At 38.9% G+C, this 23095-nt stretch overlaps 1 long non-coding RNA gene across 1 annotated transcript in view; it reads left to right on the top strand.

The window, feature by feature from the left end:
* Positions 1–2043: 2043 nt before the first annotated feature.
* LOC112451132 overlaps positions 2044–23095 on the top strand; it is a 28504-nt gene continuing 7452 nt past the window's right edge. Inside the window, exons 1-5 of the long non-coding RNA XR_003039885.2 lie at positions 2044–2136; positions 3760–3816; positions 3895–3949; positions 5354–5521; positions 12182–12250. This is a non-coding gene — a long non-coding RNA (uncharacterized LOC112451132). The remainder of the gene's footprint in view (positions 2137–3759; positions 3817–3894; positions 3950–5353; positions 5522–12181; positions 12251–23095) is intronic.

Raw genomic sequence — 23095 nt, 5'->3', positions numbered from 1 at the left:
TGACCGTAAATTACTTACAGGTACCAAAAATTCAAAATGATTCAGAAAAAAACAACAAATCCACACAAACAGCTACAAGATAATTCACAATAAACAAGAAATTCAGCAACAAAATCCTTCTAAATATGTATTTCTAAAATGCAAACACTCAATTATCTTTATTCAGGCTCAACAGATTCTGAAAAAATATTATTGGAAAGCAGACGTGATTCAACAAATATTTTTTTTGCATATGCAGATATAATGTTAAACATTTACAAGCAGTTGATTAATAAAGAAATGCTGAAGGATAGTGAAGGATTTCTGTATTTCTACACAATTAATCTGCTGATCTCATCTCAGCTGTTTGCTGTTATAAACTCTTTGACCTCCACGTCCCATTTTTACATTTTGTATTTTATAAAAACCCAACTCCACGGAGTCTTTGAGTCGATAAAGGCTTCTCCTCTTGTCACGAAGATGAAAACAGAGAGGCTGGAAGTCCGAAGCACACTTGGCGTGACCATGTGACGCTCCTTTGTCCCATTTCTTTCACTTCAAACTGTTCAACTCGACGACACGCCGCTGTAGAAGCTCGTGGCAGGGGGAAAAAAAAAGGATTGGCCTGTGGTGATGTAATGCACCTGATGAATACATCCTCCTCCTCCTCTTCCTCCTCATCTAGGCAGCCGGCCAGGCACCATGAGCTCATACGTCCTTGGGAATAAAATGGCATCTTTCATTCTTAAGTAGCCCCTTGACAAATGAAATGGAACTGAGCTATTTTTTCATAACATTTTAAAGGCAAGGGTTCAGTGGGTTTATTAAGGCTTATTTCTGCAGTGGCAGTACATACTGTGGCACAAAAACACAATCATCAGTATCAGAATGAAGAAAAATCTCTATAATCTTGCTGCCATTCATGACACATTAATTTTGTACAAATAGAAAGCGTCCATCAGTGCTTTTCTCATTGAAATCCTAGTTTTGCCGTATTACACAAAAGGGTCTTATTATTGCATGAGTGCAGCTGTTAATTTCCTTGAACACAACAGCTGTAATGAATTCTTAAAGATGATTTAACCCAGTTAAATGGCCGCGCTGCACCTTTGGTGCGATGTTTTGTCGAACACTGCCCTCTAGTGGCTGAACTTTGCATTTGTTCCCCATCACAAGCACTTTAATAATCCTTAAAAATGATTTAAATCAGGCAGAAGGAAAACAGATAATAAAGCATTGATATTTAAAGCTTTTAAACTAAGTGTGCGTTTTCTTTTGATTTAATGTTTTATAACAAGCTCACCTGAAAGAAGAAGAGATCATCATGATGCAATGCTGACACCTAGCGGCCAAATCGGGCATGACAAGCAGTTATTTTAGCAAGTTTAATTTGGATTTTATAAAACAAATTATAACCTGAAACTAAATACTACAAAGAGAAATCAGATTAAAGCACTACAGTAACATCTTTATATGCATATTTAATAAAAACAGGTTTGCTTTGCATCTTAATTAGTCAGTTTGGGCTCAGCCTTCGCTTGTTTTTAGGAACCAAGTTTTATTTTTATTATGGATTAAACTAGTTTTTTATTTCTGTATTTATGTAAACTTGTGCTGTAGTTATATTTTTTACAATTTTTCATTTATTTTCTGGCTGTATTTTGGCTCTGATTTTGTTCTTTGCAGGGTTGTACAGTTCTGTGTCTACTCAAATGAAGTGCGTTAATTTTACATTTAAAAAATGTATTATTTTAATTTTTTTTTCAGTGCCTTAAGCTACTTTTATTAGCAAACAATTAACCTTAATTAAAATTTTGGGAAGTTTCTGGTTCAGTACCTGTAGAGACCAACTTTTGTTCATACATATTGAAACTAAGAAGTTTTTTGTTCCTTCTTGCTTCTATTTTGCGCAGAATTTAAAACATATACTTTAGTTCTAAGCTAAAAAAAGACTCGTTTCCTTATTATGACATATGAGTTGTATTTAAAAGGACAAGTCTGGCCAATCAGGGTTCAGAGTTCGGCCTTACTGCTCATAGGTGTGTTAATCAGCACTCAGGTGTGCTAACTTCGTAATTACCATCTCCTCGGCTGTCCGTACCTGTTAGCTACAGCATATTTTATTTCACCGGAGGACATTAAGACAAAAGAGACTTGGTGAGTTGTTATAAATGACATTTTTAACCGTTAGTCTGTGGAATTATTAGCATGTATGCTAATTTCTCGCTAGCTTCGCATAAAGCTAACGCTAGCCTTATGCTAAGCTAACGTTAGCTTAGCTCAAAGCAGTGAAGTTTGAAACTGTGTCGCAGCGCAAAAACGAACGAAATTATGATTTACTGACCAAAAAGTATCAATATTCCCATTTTAACCAGCATTTTTATCAATGCAGAGGTCTTTATTTGTTAATTTTACACTCCTTATATGTATTTTTAGTAAATTAAGTTGGAGTGAACAGACTGTTCTGTTACAGAAAGTTTAAGTTTTGCCTGATTTTGAAATTTTTCTCAAACAAATTAGAGTTTTCTTGATAGTGCAACAAATTAAAAATACAATATAGAATAATTTAGGGCTACCTCAATGTAGTAAGTTAAGGACAGAAACATTTTATTTTAAAATATGCTAATTTACAACATTCTTTTGAGTTTATTTCTTTTAAAGGGGTTTATTAGTATGGGTTTTTTTTAAAGATTTATTTCAAAGTTAAAAAATGAGAACATGAATTTTATTATATATTTTTGCTCTGTTTTATTGCTTCTGGCATGATAGCATAATATGAGCACATTTTTCTCCTTTTAAATGTTTTTTTGCAATAATGTGAAGTAAACGTAAAAAAGAAACTGATTTTGATCTTTTGTTTTTAAGAATCTTTCTCCATAAATGTACAAACATCAGATCCAAGGATGGACTTGTAGGGTTTGAAACAAGTCAAATAATTTAAAGAGCTGCATTTTGCATTTTTCATTTAATAAGCAGATATAAAATACACAAATCCATCAGAAATTTAAAGCAGTAATAGGATTAAAAGCATGTTTTGCAGCTGAATTCTTCCAGTCTGTTGTTTCGTCTACATCGTTCTATAATTAACTCTTCTGAGCTGAAGCAACATTTAAACACATTTTTAGAGGTTTAATATAGTAAAAAGCATTTAAATTATTATTTTTATGTAAGAATCCTCAGCAGTATAACAACCTCAGCTGTCAGCGTTGAAATATTTATGATCATGTTTTTTAACCTCCTGTAATAAGTGATAAAACAACCTTAGTTACTGTAATAAAACCAGGCAGTTAATCAGTTAAATTAATTAGTATTTTTCTGTATTAAGATGAGCTATAAAACTTTAATGAACAGAGGGGAAAAAAGGTAAAAATCACATTTTTGTGAACAATTAAAGTTCAATTTTCCACAAAATTTTGTTTCCTTTAAAAGTATTTTTGTTTTAATTTCCTAAATTTAACATTTTAATTGTTTTAGCTTGTTTAAACTTTGCATTTAATGCATTATTTTGTAATTTTCAGTGACATAAAGACAAGATTATTGAGGAGAAAGATGCTTTTTGGACTCTAAGTGTATGATTAATTGGGATATAAGTGTAATTTAATTTACAGATTTGATTAAAATATTGAAATGTGTAAACGTTTCTTCAAAAAAATCCAGTCAGGCTCAATAAGGGTTATATTTCCAGCTTGGATATTAAATTAAATGCTTTTATTCTGAAAGTCTGAACATTTTTTCATGTATTTTTTTTGTGTAAAATATTAAATCTGTTTTCTTCTGCAGTGATTTGAGCTTCTGATAATTGAAGATTTATCTGAAATGTGTCGAGCTCGATGAAAGGTTAGTGAATTTAATTTAAACGTCATAAATAACAGAGTGTCTCTGATGGAGGCTGACGTCTGTCTTTGCTTTTTGCAGATTTCTTGTGAGGAGTTTTGACACACGATTCTGTTTTATCTCTCAATGAAAACAGGTAAAAAATCCAAACTGTTTTTGTTCTCCTGATGAAATCGTACAAACGTGTCTTATCTAAAACTTCCTGTTAGGGATTAATGTACGACAAAAATCAGCCAGAAAATTGTCATTGTCAAAAAAATCTTCCGGTATAAAATTTAAAACAGATTCCACAAAACTCAATTCCTGATGTAGCAATAAATACATTACATGATAGAAATGCAGAGTTTTTACCTGTTTGTTTCACATCTTTATCAGAAAAATATCTGATCCCAAATCTGTTTAAAAAGATGATTTTTCACAACATAAACAATATGAAGTTTGTCCTTGTTTGTTTTTTTTTTTAAAAGTGAAGTTAAACCTCAGAAGAACAACATGTATACGTTTTTACACCATCTCATGATGTATTTAACAAAAAAATGCAGAAGGATTGTTGCAGACGTGTCACTTTGCTGCTCTGGTGTTAACACAACGTCAGGGCTGAAAGACATCAGCAATAACCTTAGAGAAACAGCTGCAGTCTGGGAAGGGTCAAAGGTCATTTCCAAACTTTGGGGTCTATCCTTCTACAGAGAGAAAGATTCCTCACAAGAGGAAACGATTAGGACAGCTGCTGATCTTCACCCTGAAGGTCAGACCGTGCAGTGCCTAGATTAAACAAATATGGCTTATTTGGAGGGACTCCACGTTACATTTTAATGAGGTTTTTTTTTAATGTTTTGTTTTATAAAACTTGATCATTTCGGTGCATACATCATGTTTTACACCTACAGACTTAACTTAACTACAGATAAATCTTTCACGAGTTCCTTTAAAGAATTATCACTAATTACTCTGAGTTAAAACCACATAATGAGCATTAAAGACCAATTAAAATCTGCAGATGCTGTTGGAGGCCCTACCTTCTGCGGAGCCTCTGCTCCGTTACGTCTTCATGTCGGGGAAACTCGGACTGAATGAGATGTTGTATCTGAGCTCCACATTAAACGTGTAACAACAGTTTAAGGAGACAATCCATCACTGCTGTCCTGTATCACATCAGCCAGCCGAGGAGAGACGGAGGGGGGGACGGCGAGCTGGGTCATCGTTTTTCACAGCATTAGATGACAAATCATTCATCAATAACAATAGATGAAAGCTGAAATGATTTATTGCCTTTATAACAATAATTGGGATGATGGAGCTCAGTGGACAGATGAGAGGAACGAAGAAGGTGAAGCTAACAGGGGAAAAATGACAACTAATGCTGCGTGTTTGTAAAACTTTGACATATTTTATAAATAAAATGTACTTTTAGGCAGAATTGTTTCCACTTCCTGCACAGGTTTCTGAAATATTTTAACCTATTAAACCAGCTTGGATACAAATTAAAATTTTGATTTCTGCATGTGGTTTTCTTTGAACTCTCCTTTTTATCTTTCAGCTGCTGCAGAGAAGCCTCAGATCGTCTGCGGTCCGACAGACCTTGCGGGCCGCCTTCGTCGCTCCTCCTCCTCCCGTTTCCATTGACCACCCATCAAGCCGTGATGGATCGCTCGGACCTGCTGCGGCGCTTCCATCGATCGCTTCCTCACCTCCGTCCTTCACCTCGGTGAGCCGCTGTCGGAGGCCTCTCCGTCATCTTTCTGTTGGGTTTTCTCTGACGGCTCCGAGGTTTTCATATCAAACACCACATGAGTTTAGGCCTGTCAGGGGAATAAACTGGCACACGTTCAATTTCATATCTGCTAATTATAGTTCTTGCATATTTACGGCTTCAAGATGAGCACAAAATTTATATCTGATCAAAATTTACTCTTTAAATCATTGTTTTCCATCATTAGGTCATGTTTTTGGGGAACTTTGCTCTTTTCTTACTAACAGAATGGTGTTTTTGGTTGTGTGTAATGTCTAAAGAAGTTAAAAACAAAGCAGGTTTTTATTTATTTTTTCAAATCTGACCACGATGTCAAAAGGTGACTCTGTCTGGACTGAATCCACGACCTGAATTAATTAATTTATTTACAGTAAGAGGCTGTTTTTTCCTCATCATCTCAGGAGGAACTGATGGAGTCCGTAGGAATGAACATCAAATTTATTTTTATTTAAACCTGTTTTGTATTTCCAGACTCACTCAGATTGTGCAGCTTGTCCTCCTTTTTCTGCTCCACCTTTCAGCTGCTTTGCTTCGTGACTCTGATGCTGAAAACGTTCACTTCAGCAGTTTCTAGTCTTTTAGCATCAGAGCAAAGCGGACGAGTTGTACGATCTGAATATGACCGTGTGTCACTTTTCAACCTGCTGCGTTTGTGACGGTTTCCTCTCTGCGAGCTCCCGGCCTGAACGCCACCTCGCTGCAGCAGGTGGACTTCCTGCTCAGGATGGCTTCTCTGAATCCATGAAAAGGCCGAGCAGTCCTTGGAGGAATGCATATCACCCGCTGCGTTTCATGACAGTTTTAATTTGTGAGAGAAGGGACAGAGGTGGAGTTTTTATACTTCATATCGTCCTTTAATACATTTTAAAATGTATTTCTCATAATTAAACCTGGAAGAATCTGATCCTCTTAACGCTGCTGTTCCAGGAACCTCCTCTTCTTCAAAGTTTGAAAGTTTTTTCTTATTAGCAGCAGGGAGGAAATATTTTAATTCATGAACTTTTCAGTTCTCGTTTCACTGTTTCTGTATCTGAACGTTCCTGAACTAATGGCAGGACTTTTTTTTTGGAATACACAAGTAGAAATAAACGCGTTCACAAATCCCATCCCATATTTAAGAGCATTTCTGTGCCTCTATAAGCTTTACAGAGATCCAGTTAATTAGTGGTAAAAGTCAGGTTTCAACTTTAAGATGTGTTTTATTGTCAGATTATTAAAGTTTATGTTCTTGTAGAGTTAATTTCTGTCTGAGTTCAGATGAAATAAGTTGATTATTGAGACCCCAAACCTGTCAGCTTTAAATGGTTTAAGATTAAACATCTGAGCTTTTGGACTCTGCTTATAACTTTTTTATTTTTTAATCTTTCTATCTCTTATTTCATCAGTTGAGCTGAATGTTGAAGAATGGCTGACATTTTTTCATATTTCTGATTAAATTATTTAGTGTCTTTGTTGTTGGTGAGACACAGAGCTGCTGTAAATGTAGTTTAGGACAAAGATGTCCCGCTCTCTTGTTGTTTGGATGTGGAACGTCGTGGAACGCCGTGGAACATTGTGGAACGTTGGTCTTGGTGGTGATAGTTTGGCTCCAGATTATTTTTGTGACGTTTGATCAGAGATGTTGTTCTGATTGAACTGATGGACTGAATGTTGTTTATTGTAATCTACGCTCAGTGTGGAGGTGGCAGACGTTACGTTAAAACTGGGGAAAAAAAACCTAAAAACATCCCATTTGTTGTTGACAGAACTTCCTTTATAAGAAGAGGCAGAGAGGAGCTGTTTTCAGTTTGAAGTGCAAACGTCACTTCCTGAATTTAAGAGATGAATAAAATCTGACATTACGGCTGCAGGAGACATCCAAACTGTTGGTTGATCCTCTTCTGTCCTTCATTTTACCTTCAGCCTGCTTTTGTCCTCTCCTTCCTCCCGGTTCTCCGGCCATCTGTCTCTCTGTCACCTTTGTTTATCTTTAATATTCTTCTGTCTTTATGTGTCCCTGCGACGTCTGTCCTATTAAACTCTGCCACCTGTCACTGTTAGGTTGGTTATTAACCATCTTTTGTTGTGGTTTAGTGTTTCTTTCTGCTTATTTTACTCCTAGTCAGTCTTACTTTTTGTAATGCATGTTTAAACGTTACTTTCTGTGCATTATTAGTTTTTACTTCCTGTTTTATTTTGTAGAAGTTGTCTTTTTAGTGCTGGGAAACTCTTAGTTTGTCTCATATTCTGCCTGATTTCCTTTAAATACTGTCTAACCTTGTAGTTTCTCTCATTTTACAGTATTTCTCATGTCTCATGTCGGACTTTCTTGTAATCTTTTTAAAGTGGTCTTCTCAATCAGGACGCTTTCTGAAGATATTTCAGAGTTTTTCACAAATATTTCACCCACTTAACTGGTTCATCATTAAGTTTAGGAGGCTTTTACACTTCAATGATTAATAGGACAAACACAAAACTATTTTGAAATTGAATTTTTCTGCTGTTTGTTACCAGCATTTCGTCAGAAAGACACAAATTGTTCCCATTTCTTTACTCAAACCATTTGAAAATCCCCAAAATAAGATTTTGACAAACCCAAAATGAGATTTTAGCTCCAAGAAGGTGCTTAAAGAGCTATGTGCTGAAAACGTGTCAATAATAAGCTCAAGGATGATTTATTTCTCTGAAGATGAGACTTTTCTTCTTTTTTGGACGAATCTTTCAGACCGGACTCTGATTCTTTCGACCTGGTTTTCAAGCTAACGCTGCAAAAAACACTGTCATGGTCAGGTACTGGACTGAAACTGGGTCTAAAGAAAAACTCTGAAAACCTCAATGATTGATCGAGACGACTGTGAAATATTACAAGAAAGCTTCTCTGCTTTGAAAGGAAATAGTTTTAATTTTCAAGTTCTAATTTGGATATAGCTGGTCTGAAATGCATCAAAATAAAACGTTTGCCTTCATCCCCAGCAGCTCTGAAAGTTGTTTTGGTCGAACTTTAAAACGTTTAACACGCTCAGAGTCTGTGTTCTGGATGACTCTCAGCTACTACCACGCTCAGTTTCTGTAAAACTCACTGACTTATGGTCATGTTTGTGTTGGTTAAAGTGGATGCGCTGTGGCGGCCATCTTTAAATTAGGTTTAGGTTGAGGTTTTGATGAAAATTAGTGCCGTGTTTAATGAGAGATTCTGCTTCCAGGCGAAAACAAACTCTTTGATTTATCTGCAGATCTCACTGATGGGTTTTCATCCCTGCTTTAGAAGCAAAAGTAATAAAATGTTTGTGCGTTCCTCTCCCCTCCCCGTCCTTCCTTCACTTCCTTCCTCGTTGCCTTCCCGGCCCTCGGTGTCACACGGACTTCCTTGCAGATCACGATCTCTTCTCTTCTGCTTCTCTGACTCCTGTAATTCAGTTCACTCTCCCCTTCCTGAGTAATTGAAGTAATTTCCCACCTTGGCTATGATGAATGTGTCCCACACTCGCGCCGTGCCCTTCTACTTTAGTCGGCCTAATTAAAGAAAACATTCCATGATTGCCTATTTTTCCTCGAGCGTGACAACCTATTATTCTCCCCAGCACCTGATTAGAGACTTATTATGCTTAGATTTAGATTGATTTAACCAGGCAGCCTAATAAAAGACTACTTGAGTTGTGATTTAAAGTAGGAGAATTGCAGGTTTTTAAGCCAGTCGTGCTGCGTAATTGTTATTACTGGTTCATGATATGGAGAGCGGTGCGGTGGCGGCGGGGGGGTTAGTGGTCTTGAAATTGAATTAGAAAATTAGAAGGTCACTCTGAGAACAACAGGTGACATTTTGGGACGTTCCTGCCGTGATGGAGCTGTCAGGAGGGGAGGCGTTCAAGCCCAGATTTGTCCGGAGTGATAAATCACGACCATCACCGCCGGCAGAATCTGACACATTTCTATCAAAGCAAGATTAATCTCTCCATCAGCTGCAGAGACGAGCCTCATAATCATCTGAAAGAATTGGATGCAAAGCGGGTAAACGGACTGTTGTTTGTTTTTGGCGGTGCCCTGACCTCGGCTCTAATTAAATGAGAGGATGCAGTCGGGGAAACGCAGCTGCTGGGATCTTACATCCGCCGGCAGAGACGAGCGCAGCTTTTAATTCTCGTTAAAAGTACAGTGAACGGCACGGGGAAGCTTCAGATTCAGCTGAAGGATAACTTTCCTACATGGAAAGACGAGTGGGAAGAGAAAAGACTTAGCATTTCTTGGAGGAATGCATATCGCCCGCCACCTTTCATGCTTGACTCTTGAACTGAGCTCAGAGTATGACTCTCAGCTACTACCATGTCAGACTTTAGCACATTATCAGTAAAAATAACTAAGTTTTAGACGTTTTTCTGTTTGTAAACTCAGTGTGACAGCCATCTTGAGTTGCGTTGACTCCTAAAGTTAATCAGTTATGGATGCACAGCCAGTGATTACGTTGAGTTTTGTTAAAATTTTCCTCGTGGTTCATGGGATATTTTACAGATATCGAGGTAAACTTTTGTGTGGTAGTAGCTTGGAGTTATCCCAACACTGACTGTGGACTGTGAAGTGTATTTTATGATGTTAATGTTTTCAGCCTCTGTAGACTCGATGAAGCTGTAATTATCTCTTAAAGGGGTTTATAGATGAATCTTTTTATTACCTGGAAAAGTCTTTTATTTAGAAAAGAATAAAAAGTTTCAGAAATGGTTGTGATATTTCCCTAAATCGGCCTGTTCTCTCCTGGGGAAGGACAGCAGGTTCGTAGGTAGACACGGCAGGGTTAAGAACTTTGTTTGGTTCCAAATCATCACAGAAACCTGAGTTTAAAAACTGACGTTTTAGACTCAGTGTTTCTGCTGCTGTTTCCGTCGCCGGGTTTGTTACTCCAAACACTAAATGATGACTTGCCCGAACCGTGGCTCTGCTCAGATCTTGTTAGCGTGATGAAGCTGAGCTGCGTTTTTGATAAATGGCACAATTATAGTTAAAATGAACAGTTTGACTGGAGCAGCGCCACGAAAGCACAGAAGCTTTACGCTCGCTGTCAGGGCGGCGAATCGGGTTCATCTTTCATGTTCGGAAGAATCGGAGAGTCTGGTTTAACTCATCTTTCCTCCTCCACTGTCACTCACGACCACAAACAGAATGATTTATAAACACGTGCACAGATTAAATAAATAAATATTGAAGGTTGATGTGAGACGTTTAAAAAGATAAGCTATGGTATAAAAAAAACTCAGGTTTTAGAGCAGGACCAAACATTATTTTGTTTTATTTCTAAACTCATTGAGATTTTTAATTTCATTTAATGTTACCTGGTCAAAACTGGCTACAGAACAGAGTTTAATTAAACACACTTTTAATATAAAACAAAATCTCTTCCTAAAAAGTGAATCGCTACAAATTCTCTGTGTGAACGTAGAGTTGGCATTCAGACGTTTCCAGATGTTTTGTGCGAACTACTTCAACATAATTTGTGCTATTTTTATTTATCATAAATCAAAATGTTCATTTTGATCAGTGATAGTGTGCAAGAACTGTTTTACTTTTCAAAATTTACGTAATTTAAAATAAAATTAATATAAAAATGCATTTAGAGCTCCAGTTCCTTCAGAAACTTCTTCTTTGAAATCTGTGTTTTGCCTCCTTATGCTAACTTTAGCTGTTAGCTACTCTTTTTGCTCCTTTTTTTAACGCCAATTGTTTTAAAAACTCAGTTTCAGCTTCATCAGCAAACTTCAGCAATGCCTTTAGTTTTTGACACATAATTTTAGCAGAAATTGCTATTTCTCTATCATGAATCGTTTTTAAATGGCTTGAATTTCACTCCAGTTCCAGGACAGGACACTTATTTCTTCTAGATCGTTTGGTCAGAGCCGTATAAATACTCTAAACTCTAATATTTGAAGTGTAGACCAGAGTAATAACGTAGACCAGAGGTTTAAACAAAAGAGGGAAAAAAAATGAAGGCTGGAAATAAGAACAAATGAAATGGCACAAATAGACGCAGGAAAAAAATTAGGCTAATCAACAATGGAGTAAAAAATAATTATATATGATGTTTATTACGTCTTGGATAAATGAGACGTTGCAGCAGCTGGCTGGACGGTATAAAGGCAAACATTAAAAATAAAGATGATTTCTTTAAAGGATTAATAGCACTCTGAAGTCATTGATGATCGCTCACTGAGGACTTCATTATTCCTCCTAATGGGCCCCTCTGCTACTTGACCCGACCGTCAGAATTAGCGACGAGGAACCTTTAAGTCAGATGGATGAACTGCCTCAGCCCTGGTGGCTAATTGGCAGCCACAATCAAGAGTGAATATGTATCAGGAGAAGAAGAAGAGGGTTCATATATTAAGAAATAAGAGGCGAAGGGAAAAAAATGAGGTTGGAGGCAACATGGGAGGACCAGCTGTCTGGATGTCAGAGGTGGAAAAATGGTGACGGTGAGGAGAGGAAAGATGATTCAGTTGGAAATTGAGTCTGTTTTTTATTTTTATTTTTTCTGTGAATTGATCATAAAAGATAAAGTTGTGAGAACCGTACCAGCCAGCCGTTCATTTTGAGCAAAAAAGTCGAAAAAGTCAGACTTTTTGAGCTGAGCTGTTTGTCTTCTTGCTGCAGGTTGGAGTCTGTCTGCGGGCTGAGAGGCTCAACACGCCGCGACGTTACATGGAGGACATCAAACTGGAGGTAGGAAACGCAAGACGGGAGGAGCCGGGCCTTAGCTGAGTTTTCAGACCAGAAACCCAAATATCAGCTGCCCTGAGTACGCATTGATACAAGACCAACAATCCTGATTCGTTTAGGACAGATGGGCAGGAAAAACTGATACGATATGATTCGATGAGTTTTGATTTAATGTAATCTGATACAACAAAGCAGGAGAATGATCCAATGTCTGCATTTACTGCTTAATGAAGAGTGGCCGCTCATGAACGGGTCGTGTTTAAAACTGCAAAACACTCTCATAAAACCTCCATCCATCCATCCATTGTCTTCCGCTTATCTGGTGTTGGGTCGTGGGGGCAGCAGCCTAAGCAGGGAGACCCAGACTTCCCTCTCCCCAGCCACTTGGGCCAGCTCCTCCGGGGGAATCCCAAGGCGTTCCCAGGCCAGCCGAGAAACATAGTCCCTCCAGCGTGTCCTGGCCTCCTCCCAGTGGGACGTGCCCGGAACACCTCACCAGGGAAGCGTCCAGGAGGCAATCTCCCTGGGCTGCCACCTTATCGTGGTGGAGGGGTTTGAGTGTCCCAATGATCCTAGGAGCTATGCTGTCAGGGGCTTAATGCCCCTAGTAGGGTCACCCAAGGCAGACAGGTCCTAGGTGAGGGGCCTGACGAAGTGCAGCCCAAAGACCCCTTATGACGAGTACGATTATTGGACACCGTGTTCCCTCGCCCGGACGCGGGTCACCGGGGCCCCACTCTGGAGCCAGGCCTGGAGGTGGGGCACGTTGGCGAGCGCCTGGTGCCCGGGCTTTCACCCATGGAGCCTGGCCGGGCACAGCCCGAAGAGGATATGTGGGTCCCCCTTCCCATGGGCTCACCCCCTATAGGAGGGGCCAAAGGGGTCGGGTGCAATGTGGGATGGGTAGTGGCCGAAGGTGGGGACTCTCATAAAACCTGACTCACAAAAAATAGTTTTGTGCAAAATAAACGTATTAGCAGCCGATGTTTTGAATACTATTTCAGTAACCCAGCATAGAGCAGCAAAATGTGTTTTCTACATTATAAAGAATAAAACATGAGTTTTTATTCCCCTGGAATATGAGTTGATTCGCAGCTTTAAGCACATTTTCAGTGTTTGTTGCCGTTTATTTTGGTGCTGCTGCAGTTCTCCTCCTGACCTGTAGGTATCAGTAAAGAGAAACCAGTAAAGCAGGAAGAACGCTGTCCGCTGTAAGAAATGAAAAGAGGGAATCCGTTCTTCATGCAAACTACATTTTAACCTTATTCACTTTATTCTTGTGCGTAGAAACAAACCTGCTGTTGAGTTTTAAGCGATTGAACTTTATTGGTGCAAAGATTTAATAAACCTGCATCGATTTAATCCATAACCTGCATCAGTACAGATGCTGTCGGCTCAGATTAAAATCAGTCTGCTGATTATTTGATCCCTACCCACTGGTTAGCAGAAACTAATCAATACTGCTTCTGGTCATCACAAATAAGTCCCAACCCTAAAATCTTTACCTTCTGTTGTGCGCCTGTCGTGTTTTTAAAGGTATGGAGGCTGATTTGGGTTTAAAGTTTAAAAGCTTCTGCCATTTGACTGCATGGCTACTAACAGAAAACTGCGGAGCACCTAATAATGGTGCATTCATCCGTCTGAGATGTAGTCTGTTACACCATCTCTTAGGATTTAATCTTCACATTAATTTGATTTTTGTATGTGTAACCACGTAGGAATGGCTCAGTGTGACGGCCTCATGGTGTCTTTCTCTGAAACGGATGAAAGATTTAAGAAAATGCAACAATAAATTTACTTCAGCTGCAAAAGAGACAGTGGTTTAAAAAGTAAAAATCAGTGTTCATCTCATGTTTACTCCTTTAAAAGATGAGACTGTGTTGTAAAGATGAGGGATTCTGAAATTACCGTACTTAGGGGTTGAAGCTCCAGTCAGGTGGACGCTGCTCTACGTAGAACAACAGAGAAAAAGTATTTTTGTGTTTTACTCGATTTAGCCGCCGGCTAATTTCCATCTGTGGTCCTTCAGGGTAGATCAGCATAAAATATTAAATAATCCTGTTTCCATCTCAGAGTTTCTCTTCCTGAACTGTGACATGATTACGTTGGGAAGCTGTGGACAAACATGACATGTTTTGTCTTTCTTTTAATCTAAATATTATAAATGACTGTTGAACCCTCATATTGCACCTGCTGTGAGGGTTTCCTGCTCTCTGAAGATGGAGGTGATGAGTTGATTCTGTCGGTGCGTGCGGTGCGTTCAGGGACCTCTGAGGCGAACCGGGCTCGTGTGTCTTTGTTCAGACGCAAGTCGGTTTCCTGCTAAAACAACAACACAAGCAGCAGTTTGTGTTTCTCTTTTAGGGAGATGAAGGAAGAAACAGGGGTTTGGGAAAAATGATCCTGACGTCTTGATCTCATGCGTCAGGCAAGTCGGGCATAAAATAGTTTGCTTGGATGAGTGATCATGAACTGGACGCAGTGAGGAAGTTTACCAGAGTTAAATGGATGCCCAGACTGGACTATTTTAAAAAATCTGCCTCCCACCTCGAGTTACGGCCGTAATTTATGGTAATAACACCCCCTGAACTGCTGGCAGGAGGAGAAGCAGATGAGAAACTGGTGTGTTTACATGTTCTGTGTGTTGGTGGAAAATTGGAGTTTGAATGATGTACGGTGGGAGACTCTCTCTCTTCAGGTTGATTTGGAAAAGGTGAATTTAAATGGGGAATTTTCAGTTTGAGCGAGCTTTAGCCATCATTAAGTTTGTTGTGCTGTTCTGTTTACCAGATCAGGAGCATTCCTCCTCCTCTGATCAGCTTTACTTTTCTCCTGAATACCTCGTTTTATGATTTGTATCAGAACTCCAATAGATGTGGTCACATTTTTAAACAGATTAGGGCTTTTATTTGCTGGGTTAAAGCTGACTCATGGGTTGGGTTGGGTCAAGATGAGCCATCTCAGTTCTTCAGTTGGCCATTTTAGAACAAAACCTGACTCAACCTCTGCTTTAACATTTATTAAATAAAGATAAGACGGTTAAACCAACTAGCAAGAAGATGTTTAACCTGGTTGGCTTCAACAACTGTAGTTGGTATCAAACGGTGAGTCTGGGTTGCCAGCTAGCTAGCACAAACCCAAGCTGTAATTATCTAATAAGGCAGATTTTATTTATTTTTTAAAGTCTGCTCTTTAGTAGCTTTAATTCAACAAGTCATTAGTCATTCTAATCCATTTTTCAGGTACAAAAGCAGTATGCTGGGTTAAACCAATAACCCTAACCTGTTGAGTTAAAACCACCCAGGGTTGGTCCAAATCGGGCCCAGCGTTGGAGTAAAAATGTTTTGTTCTCTCTCCCCCCCAACTCAAAATCATGAACTTTAAGTTGCTTCCAATAAGGACACCTTTCACATTAATTGGCTGTAGAGCCAAAGATTATTAACAAAATCTTAGATGAACTGTGTGCAGCCTATCAGTTATAAGGCAGCCCAGCCCTCCTCTGGTTTAAGAGAAGAAGAGGAGGCTCGGTAGAAGCTGTGGAGGAGCCAGCAGGTCCAGCTCCTCCCCTTCTCTTCTCGAGCCTCCTGACAGAAGACGGAGAGCTAGTTAAGATCATTTACATCCTGGCCATCAGGAGTTTGAGATGGCTCATTAGCTTCAAGCGTGTAGATAAAGCTCCAAATTGACAAGTGCAAAGTATGGGCTGCTGCCTCGGTTTAGGGAGAACAGGAGGATCTGCAGCTCTGATTGATGCTCCTACATCCTCGGAGGAGCACGGGTAGGCATAAACCGGTCTAAGATAAACAGTGGCAGTTTGATGGGGTTTACACCGGTAGTTTCTCAGATATACTGATGTACGATTCTGAAGTTCCATGTAAACAAAGCGCTCGCCTGAATCCGCTGAAATCTACGTGGAAGCTTGAGTTAGTCTGGCTGTAATCTGCGGAGGTAAATAAATATGGCGGGTTCTGACGCCCATAGAATCTCGACGGAGACTTCTAGGTGTAAAAATAAGAATGAATCTGCTGTTAAATGCGAAGGAGAAGAGGTCGAGAAGACAGCTGTTAGGAATAAATACCAGGAGATGAAGCGCCACGAAATCAGAGCTCAAACCTGTGGCTTGGGTGAAACTTCTTCTAGACCAATAAGTTTACAGTTTCAACATTAATTGTCAGACTTCTCCATGGTGTTGCCATTGTTGGCCTATTTTCAGTCACCTTGGCTGTTTCCGTCTGTAAACAAAGGCTCTGGCATCCGGTCACGAATGTTGCTTACAAATCTTTAACTTAAACGCATTAATCGCTGTTCTGCTCTTTGTAAAGTAACTTTAAGAGCCGAACATTCTGTTAATAGTTAGCTGGGTTATTAGCCTGCAGTAGGCTGTACAGATCTCACCTGCTAACATGCTAACTCATGTAGCTTGTTGCAAACGCTTGTCTTAAAAGAGAGACGGGTTTTCATCTCGAATGAACGTGACAGTGCTTTGTTACTCAAGGAGGAAGAACAAACAAACATAAATTAAAAATAGAAAACTTGTTTCATCTCTGGCATCTTCTTAAAAGCCATTTAATTTAGAAAAACTTAGTGGTGACGTTTTAACCCCGTGGTTTACCTTGAACCTTGTGCTCGGCCCCGTGACTCGGTCTGCTAGTTTCTTCAGCCGTGGACACTCCCGCTGCACTTTCAAACCTAAAAGTAAATATTCTGAGACTTTAACGCGGTGATTACCAGCTGATTAATGAGGTTTTCAAAAACTTAACACTAAAGCCTCTCTTTTTTTGTGAGTTTTAATTGAACCCACTTTTAAAAAAAGCCCTTCTTTTAAAACGTTTAATGAACATTATTTATTCTAATTATTCACGCCGCCTACCTCTGTGCTCTGATCCCTACCCCCATCTCGCTCTCCCTTAAACATTTCAGCGCAGATTAACGCAACAAAAAGTCTATTAATTAATGTTTTGTGGCTTTTAATTTTTGGCATGGATGCCGTCTTTATGCAGCTGCCTGTCGAGGCCGTCACTGCTGAACCCGTGCCAAGGAAGTGCAGATGTAATTCTGTTATCTCTTGCTTAGTCATTTACACAAATTAATTTGAACAATTAGCCTTCTACCGGCCTTTCATGAATCACGCAGGAGGAGCTGCCAACAAATTAAATGCTCAACAATTTCCATTTCAAATTGAGGTAGGAATAAAGTGTTTTTACCTTCTCTGGACAAATAATAAAACCACATAAGGGAAGACGGAAACAGAAGGTAATTTACAAATAAAAGAAATTATTTCAGTTGAGCAACAATGCTTCCATTAGTTAAATGTTATTAGCTTGGGTTTAGGTGAAATTATTTCCTGTCTCTCATTACTCCGAACGCATACGGCAAAGGTGGACGTGTGTTAGCAAAATATCTCATGAATGAGTTTTAATGAAACTTTCAGGAAGTATGACGGGTTGTTGTTAATGGTGCAGAGTTCAAACCTCCGGAAAGAAAGACTTTCTGTGTTTTTAAGATTTTAAAAACTTGTGGATATCATGCGCTCCTAATTAATGCGACATCACTCAAAGTTTGTTGGACTGAACCAAGTCAGTTCATGAAAGAGGGGGGCACAATGAGGGATTTGCTTTTATTTTTTAATTTGTTTTAGGGTGCCACTTTCCAGTCAGGGTACTTCGTTTATAAAGTATTGTACAAATGGGTTATTTGTGTGTTTGTAACCAACCTATTAAACCTCATTAATCATTTTAAAATCAGTTATAAAACATTTTCCTGAAGCAAACTCACTATTTAGCTTAATCAAACACTGCATTCTATTTCTTCAATTTCTTTTTCTTTTTACTCTTGTTAGTTTACTTCTTTATGTTTAGAGTTTAATAACTCCATTAACTACTTATTACTCATTTAAAAAAACATCTTTACATTAAAGGGGCAGCATAACGTGTTTAAGTTAAAAAATAAAAACGGAGCAGCTCCTCCACCTGCTCTGAACATTTACAACTTATCAACTTTAACGTCATTTCTCATCATAAAATAATCTTAATCTATCTTTCATTTGTCAAATGATTTCCCATTAAAGAGGAATCTCTTAAAAATAGCTACTAGTTTTATTTTTCTTCGTGTCCTGCTCAAAGATTGTGCATAAAAGTTATTTTTTCGTGAAACCAAACCCATAAAATTTTCCAAAGCCCCGGGGGAAAAATGAAAATACTAATTGTGCAATAAAAAAAATGCATGTTGTAGGAGATAACTATCAGGAATGAAGTCGTAATTTCACATTTTATACAACTAGAACCGACCTTTTTGTTCAATAAACCAGCTGACAATCAGTTATTGAGATCCTGTTCAGGTGTTTCCTCAAACGTCCAGCGGAGGGCGTTTTTCTCCCATGTGTGAGCTGCTTTCTTCTTCTCTGCTGGCCTCGATGCCTCGCTGTCTGTCATTAATGCTCAGCCGGAAACTGAGGTTTGAAACCAAATAAACAGATTCTTGTTTTCACTGGAAGGATGGGAGGGCGGACAAGACCAGATCTTTTATAAAAGAAAAAACAAAAAAAGCCAAAGCCATTAGGAACGATAAGTGGAATCCATATGATCTGCTCAATAATGACATGTAATTTAGTGACAGTTATGTGTTGTTACGCAAATATATGGGGCAGCCCTTTTCCCCTGTAAGTGCCCGCTAACTCAATTGTGTTTGTGTTGTTCTTCAGCTCCATGTTTAACGTCCATTACGAGTCGGTGACTGAGGAATGTGATGGTCTTCTGCACACAAACCTCCTTTTCTTTCTGCAGGCTTCGAAAAGGACAGTTTCCTGAAAAACCTTGTACTCGTTAATTGTATCATCAATTACGCAACATTTTTTTCAGGGTTATTCACTTATTAATTAAGCACAATTTGCTCACTGGCTAATTGTGTAGGTAGGATGGATGACTTTAGTTTAAACGCCCTTTCAAATGTCCAAGTAGTGACCTGCGCTGTGTGCTGGAGCGGAAGTTTAATTAAGGAGCGTGTGTTTTTAAAAAAGTGCTTGGACGGTTTTCAGACGAGATCTGCGATTAGTGAAGGATTTTGAAGGACAGAAAAGTTTTTAAACTTGACGTGAAAAGACAAATTAGGTGAAGCAAGCGGAGAATCTGCAGGAGTTGAGAGAAGAAGGCGATAAAACCAGATGGTGACGGGTTCGTTTGAGGCTCTAACACCTGCGGAGGCCGTGCACCGAAACCCTTTCAAAGTAAAACTCTTCAGACTTTATCTGGATGATTGGAGCTGGATAATCTAAAGGGAGATCTGTGGTAAAGGTGTGAAGAAATAATATCTTACCTGTTGTAGATAATTCTGTAAACGACCTCCATTTGGAGACATAGTCCGACACAGATGATGAGCAAATGGCTAGTCGGAGCGGGGCCAAGACCAAAGTGAATCTGTCCTTTTGTCCAGCTGTCTCTGTCCACTGGGCAACCATTCACTCATTGACTTACACTACATGTATGTTATTTTACTGAAAGGAAAAAAAGGCTCATTTCAAGAGTTTTGTTCCTGATTTTTGTAGAGTTTTTTCTTTTAGCATCCCATGATGGCCTCAATGCTGCAGTCAGATGACGGATATTTAGGATTAAAGATGGAACAAACTGTTTTTGTCCCAACACAACAAGAGCTTCTGGGACCAAATCCCTCCGACCTCCAAGAAAAATAAAAACTCTGAGACAAAAACCATCATTTCATCAGCTGAGAGGAAGATGGTGGACAAGAGGCTGGGAAATATCTGAAATTGGCTCGTAATCATGCTAGGAGTGTTACTGAAATATCAAACACTTATTAGCTCAGATGATTAAAAAATAAAACTCTAAACCTCCAAACTGCATTTGGGTTTCAAAGGGAGTTTCAGTGTTTTAAGATTTTGACAGAATGTATTAATTTTAATGTAGTTGGAAATGATAAAAATAGAAAAAGAAACTGACTTGTAAGTTTTTGGAGGCTTTTCATATAGTTTAATTAAAAAAATGAACCAATTTTAGTGAAAATCCCTGTATTTTACTCACGATATTTAAAATTTTATATCTAAAAGAACAAATTGGCAATATTTTGATGCTTTTAGGAAACTGTGCTGTGCACGAGTGAGAAGCAGGAATTACAGAATAGCATAAAAAATTAAAATAAAACCAGTGACTAAACTAGAATTTATTTATTTTTTTATATTTTCTTTAGAGAAAAAGCACAGGGAGTCTCTGCGTAAAAAGTATAAATCTGAACCAAATTTATTAAAAAAAATATCTATTTTTAAGCCAAAAGAAACATTAACAGACGTAAAGAAAGAAAAGGAGACCCAGTCCTGCAGATCCAGCTTCAGTGCTGAAGCCTTGTTAAAATAAACTGAGTTTTTATCTGGAGTCTAGCAGAAATACAAACTTCCTACGAGATGCAGATGATGTTCTCTCCAAGATGAATATTCATCCAACCTTCTGTTGAACTTTGAATGAGCTTCATAATCTGTGTGAGAGAAATAATCAACTCAGACGGTGAGGAATTTATTCATGTGTATTTTTTTTTTAAACAAAAAGGATTAATTGGAAAAACAAATGACAGAGCAGCTAAACATTCCCAAATTTTCCTTTCAGAATTTCTGTATTCAGTGAACATTATCACCTTAATCGAATGTAAAACATAGATTATATAACCAGAAGTATTCACTCGCCTCATTTCACACTCACATCCACGGGGTTTAATCTGATGTTGGCCCGACAGCTTCAGCTCTCCTGGGAAGGTTTTGGAGAGTTTGTGGGAATTTTGGGCCATTCCTCCAGAAGCTCATCTGTGAGACACTGATGTTGGACAGAAGGCTCTCAGTCTCTGCTCTGATTCATCCCAAAGGTGTTCTGTCGGGTCGAGGTCAGGGTTTTGTGCAGGCCGGTCAGGTTCTTCCTCATCCACGTCTTTGTGGACCTTGCTTTGTGCTCTGGTGCTCAGCCATGTTGGAACAGGAAGGGGCCGTCCCCAAACTGTTCCCACAAATATGAGAGCAGGAAATTGTCCAAAATGTCTTGGTGTGCTGAAGCCTAACTCCTGCTTTGCTCTTGGTGATGGAAGGCTTGGATCAGCTGTTGCCATGGAAACCCATACCATGAAGCTCTCTCCTCTCTGTTCCTGAGCTGATCTGAAGGCCTCATGAAGGTTGGAGGTCTGACTCTGCAGAACGTTGGAGACCTCTGTGCTCCTCAGCATCCTCTGAGTTCAGTGATTTGGATGGCTGAGTGAATACTTTTGGCAATGTAGTGTATTTGTTCGCATAGTAAAACCTAAAAAAAACAAACCCTCCAAAGCCCAAGAAGCCATGCAGATTATCACAGAAAATTAAACTGCTTGGAGGCTGTTTAATCCATGAAGAATGAATTTTTTCTGTTTTTGGTTTATCAGTTAAAGGTGTGTAGATCTGAGCCTCAGGTAAGCAGCGAACGCCAGCGCAGGTAGAAAAGCCGTTTCCGTGTCGTCTCGTCATTAACAAACACCACACGGCTGCAGCTCTCATTGACTGTAATCACCTTAATGCACAAAGCTGATGAAGTTGCCAAAGCGCGGAGTGCTCCGTCTCAGACCCCGTCTCTGTTTTATGTGTGGTTTTTGTAATGGCGCTGTCATAACCGCTCTGCTCCGTCTGGAACTAAGTGAATCTGAGGCGCCATCTTTTAAACGAAGCTAACAAATGAACACGTTTTTCCCCCCCATCAAACGGCTCCTGACAGTGATGCATGGGCTTCCAGATGAGCTCTGAAAAACTGATGGATCTGCGACGGTACAAGCGCTTAGATAAACTAATGCATGTAATTACGTTTTCCATTCCCACTCTATTGCACGGCATCTTATTACAATATCATTAGAAGAAATGTTTGCCAAAAAAAAAAAAAATTATATGTTTTGCAAATTTATTCTCTTTCTTTCCCTTCACTTTTTCTTTTTATCTTTGTTTGCCATGTGGGGTAATTACTGGAAGTTTTTTTTTTTTTTTATTTGATGGGAGCAAAAAGAAATCAATTTGTTTGCTTCTTGGGAAGACATTATCAGCCATCTCAGTGTAAGTGTTAGTAATTGTTGGAAGTCTTATTCACCAGTGTTGTGGATAAAAAGACCATCAAGATGGTGAAAGATAACCAGTTTGGGGTGACTCTCATACACGGGTATAATTTAGATTTATCAGACTGATTTTTATCCCTCTTTGTTAATGGACTCAAGGTCTTACTCTTCTCTTAAAGTCCTCTGCTTTTAAAACTTACCTCCAAACCAAAGACCTACCGTTTCCTGAAGGAATGCATGTCACCCGCCTCCCGTCATGCCAGAGTTTGTCACTTCCTAGCGTAGGCTGAGCTTAGTTTCAGAGTTTAAGCTGGTTTGGTCAAATTTGCGTGATCTCATGAATGATTGGGAGATTTTGCAAACTTAAGAGCTTAAAGAATGTGTTGAAGATGACTCTCTGCTACTAATGCACCAAAATTAGCTCAATATCTGTGAAATATGCTCCTTTTTGTGTTGATGGTCATCTTGAACTGATGCTGATGAGTTGTAGACTCCTAAAATCTGTTGCTGTGGTTCTTAAGAGATTTAACTAACTCTGCAGATAAAGAGTGTTATTCACAGGTTTAACTGCTTTTATCTTGAAGAGGGTGCATAGAGGTGGTTTGTTCTGTGTGCACTGAACAAATGTTCGAGGTGTGACCACATAACACCAGTTTTAAAGTCCCTACACTGGCTCCCTGTAGCTCAAAGAATAGACTTTAAAATACTGTTGTTAGTTTATAAATCACTGAACGGTTTAGCACCACAATACATTAAAGATCTGTTATCGCTGTACCAACCGTCTAGACCCCT

Source organism: Kryptolebias marmoratus, linkage group LG23, assembly GCF_001649575.2.
Source record: "Kryptolebias marmoratus isolate JLee-2015 linkage group LG23, ASM164957v2, whole genome shotgun sequence".
NCBI classification, from domain to species: Eukaryota; Metazoa; Chordata; class Actinopteri; order Cyprinodontiformes; family Rivulidae; genus Kryptolebias; species Kryptolebias marmoratus.
Note: the sequence above shows the minus strand (reverse complement) of the source record. Positions and strands in the feature narration are given on the sequence as shown.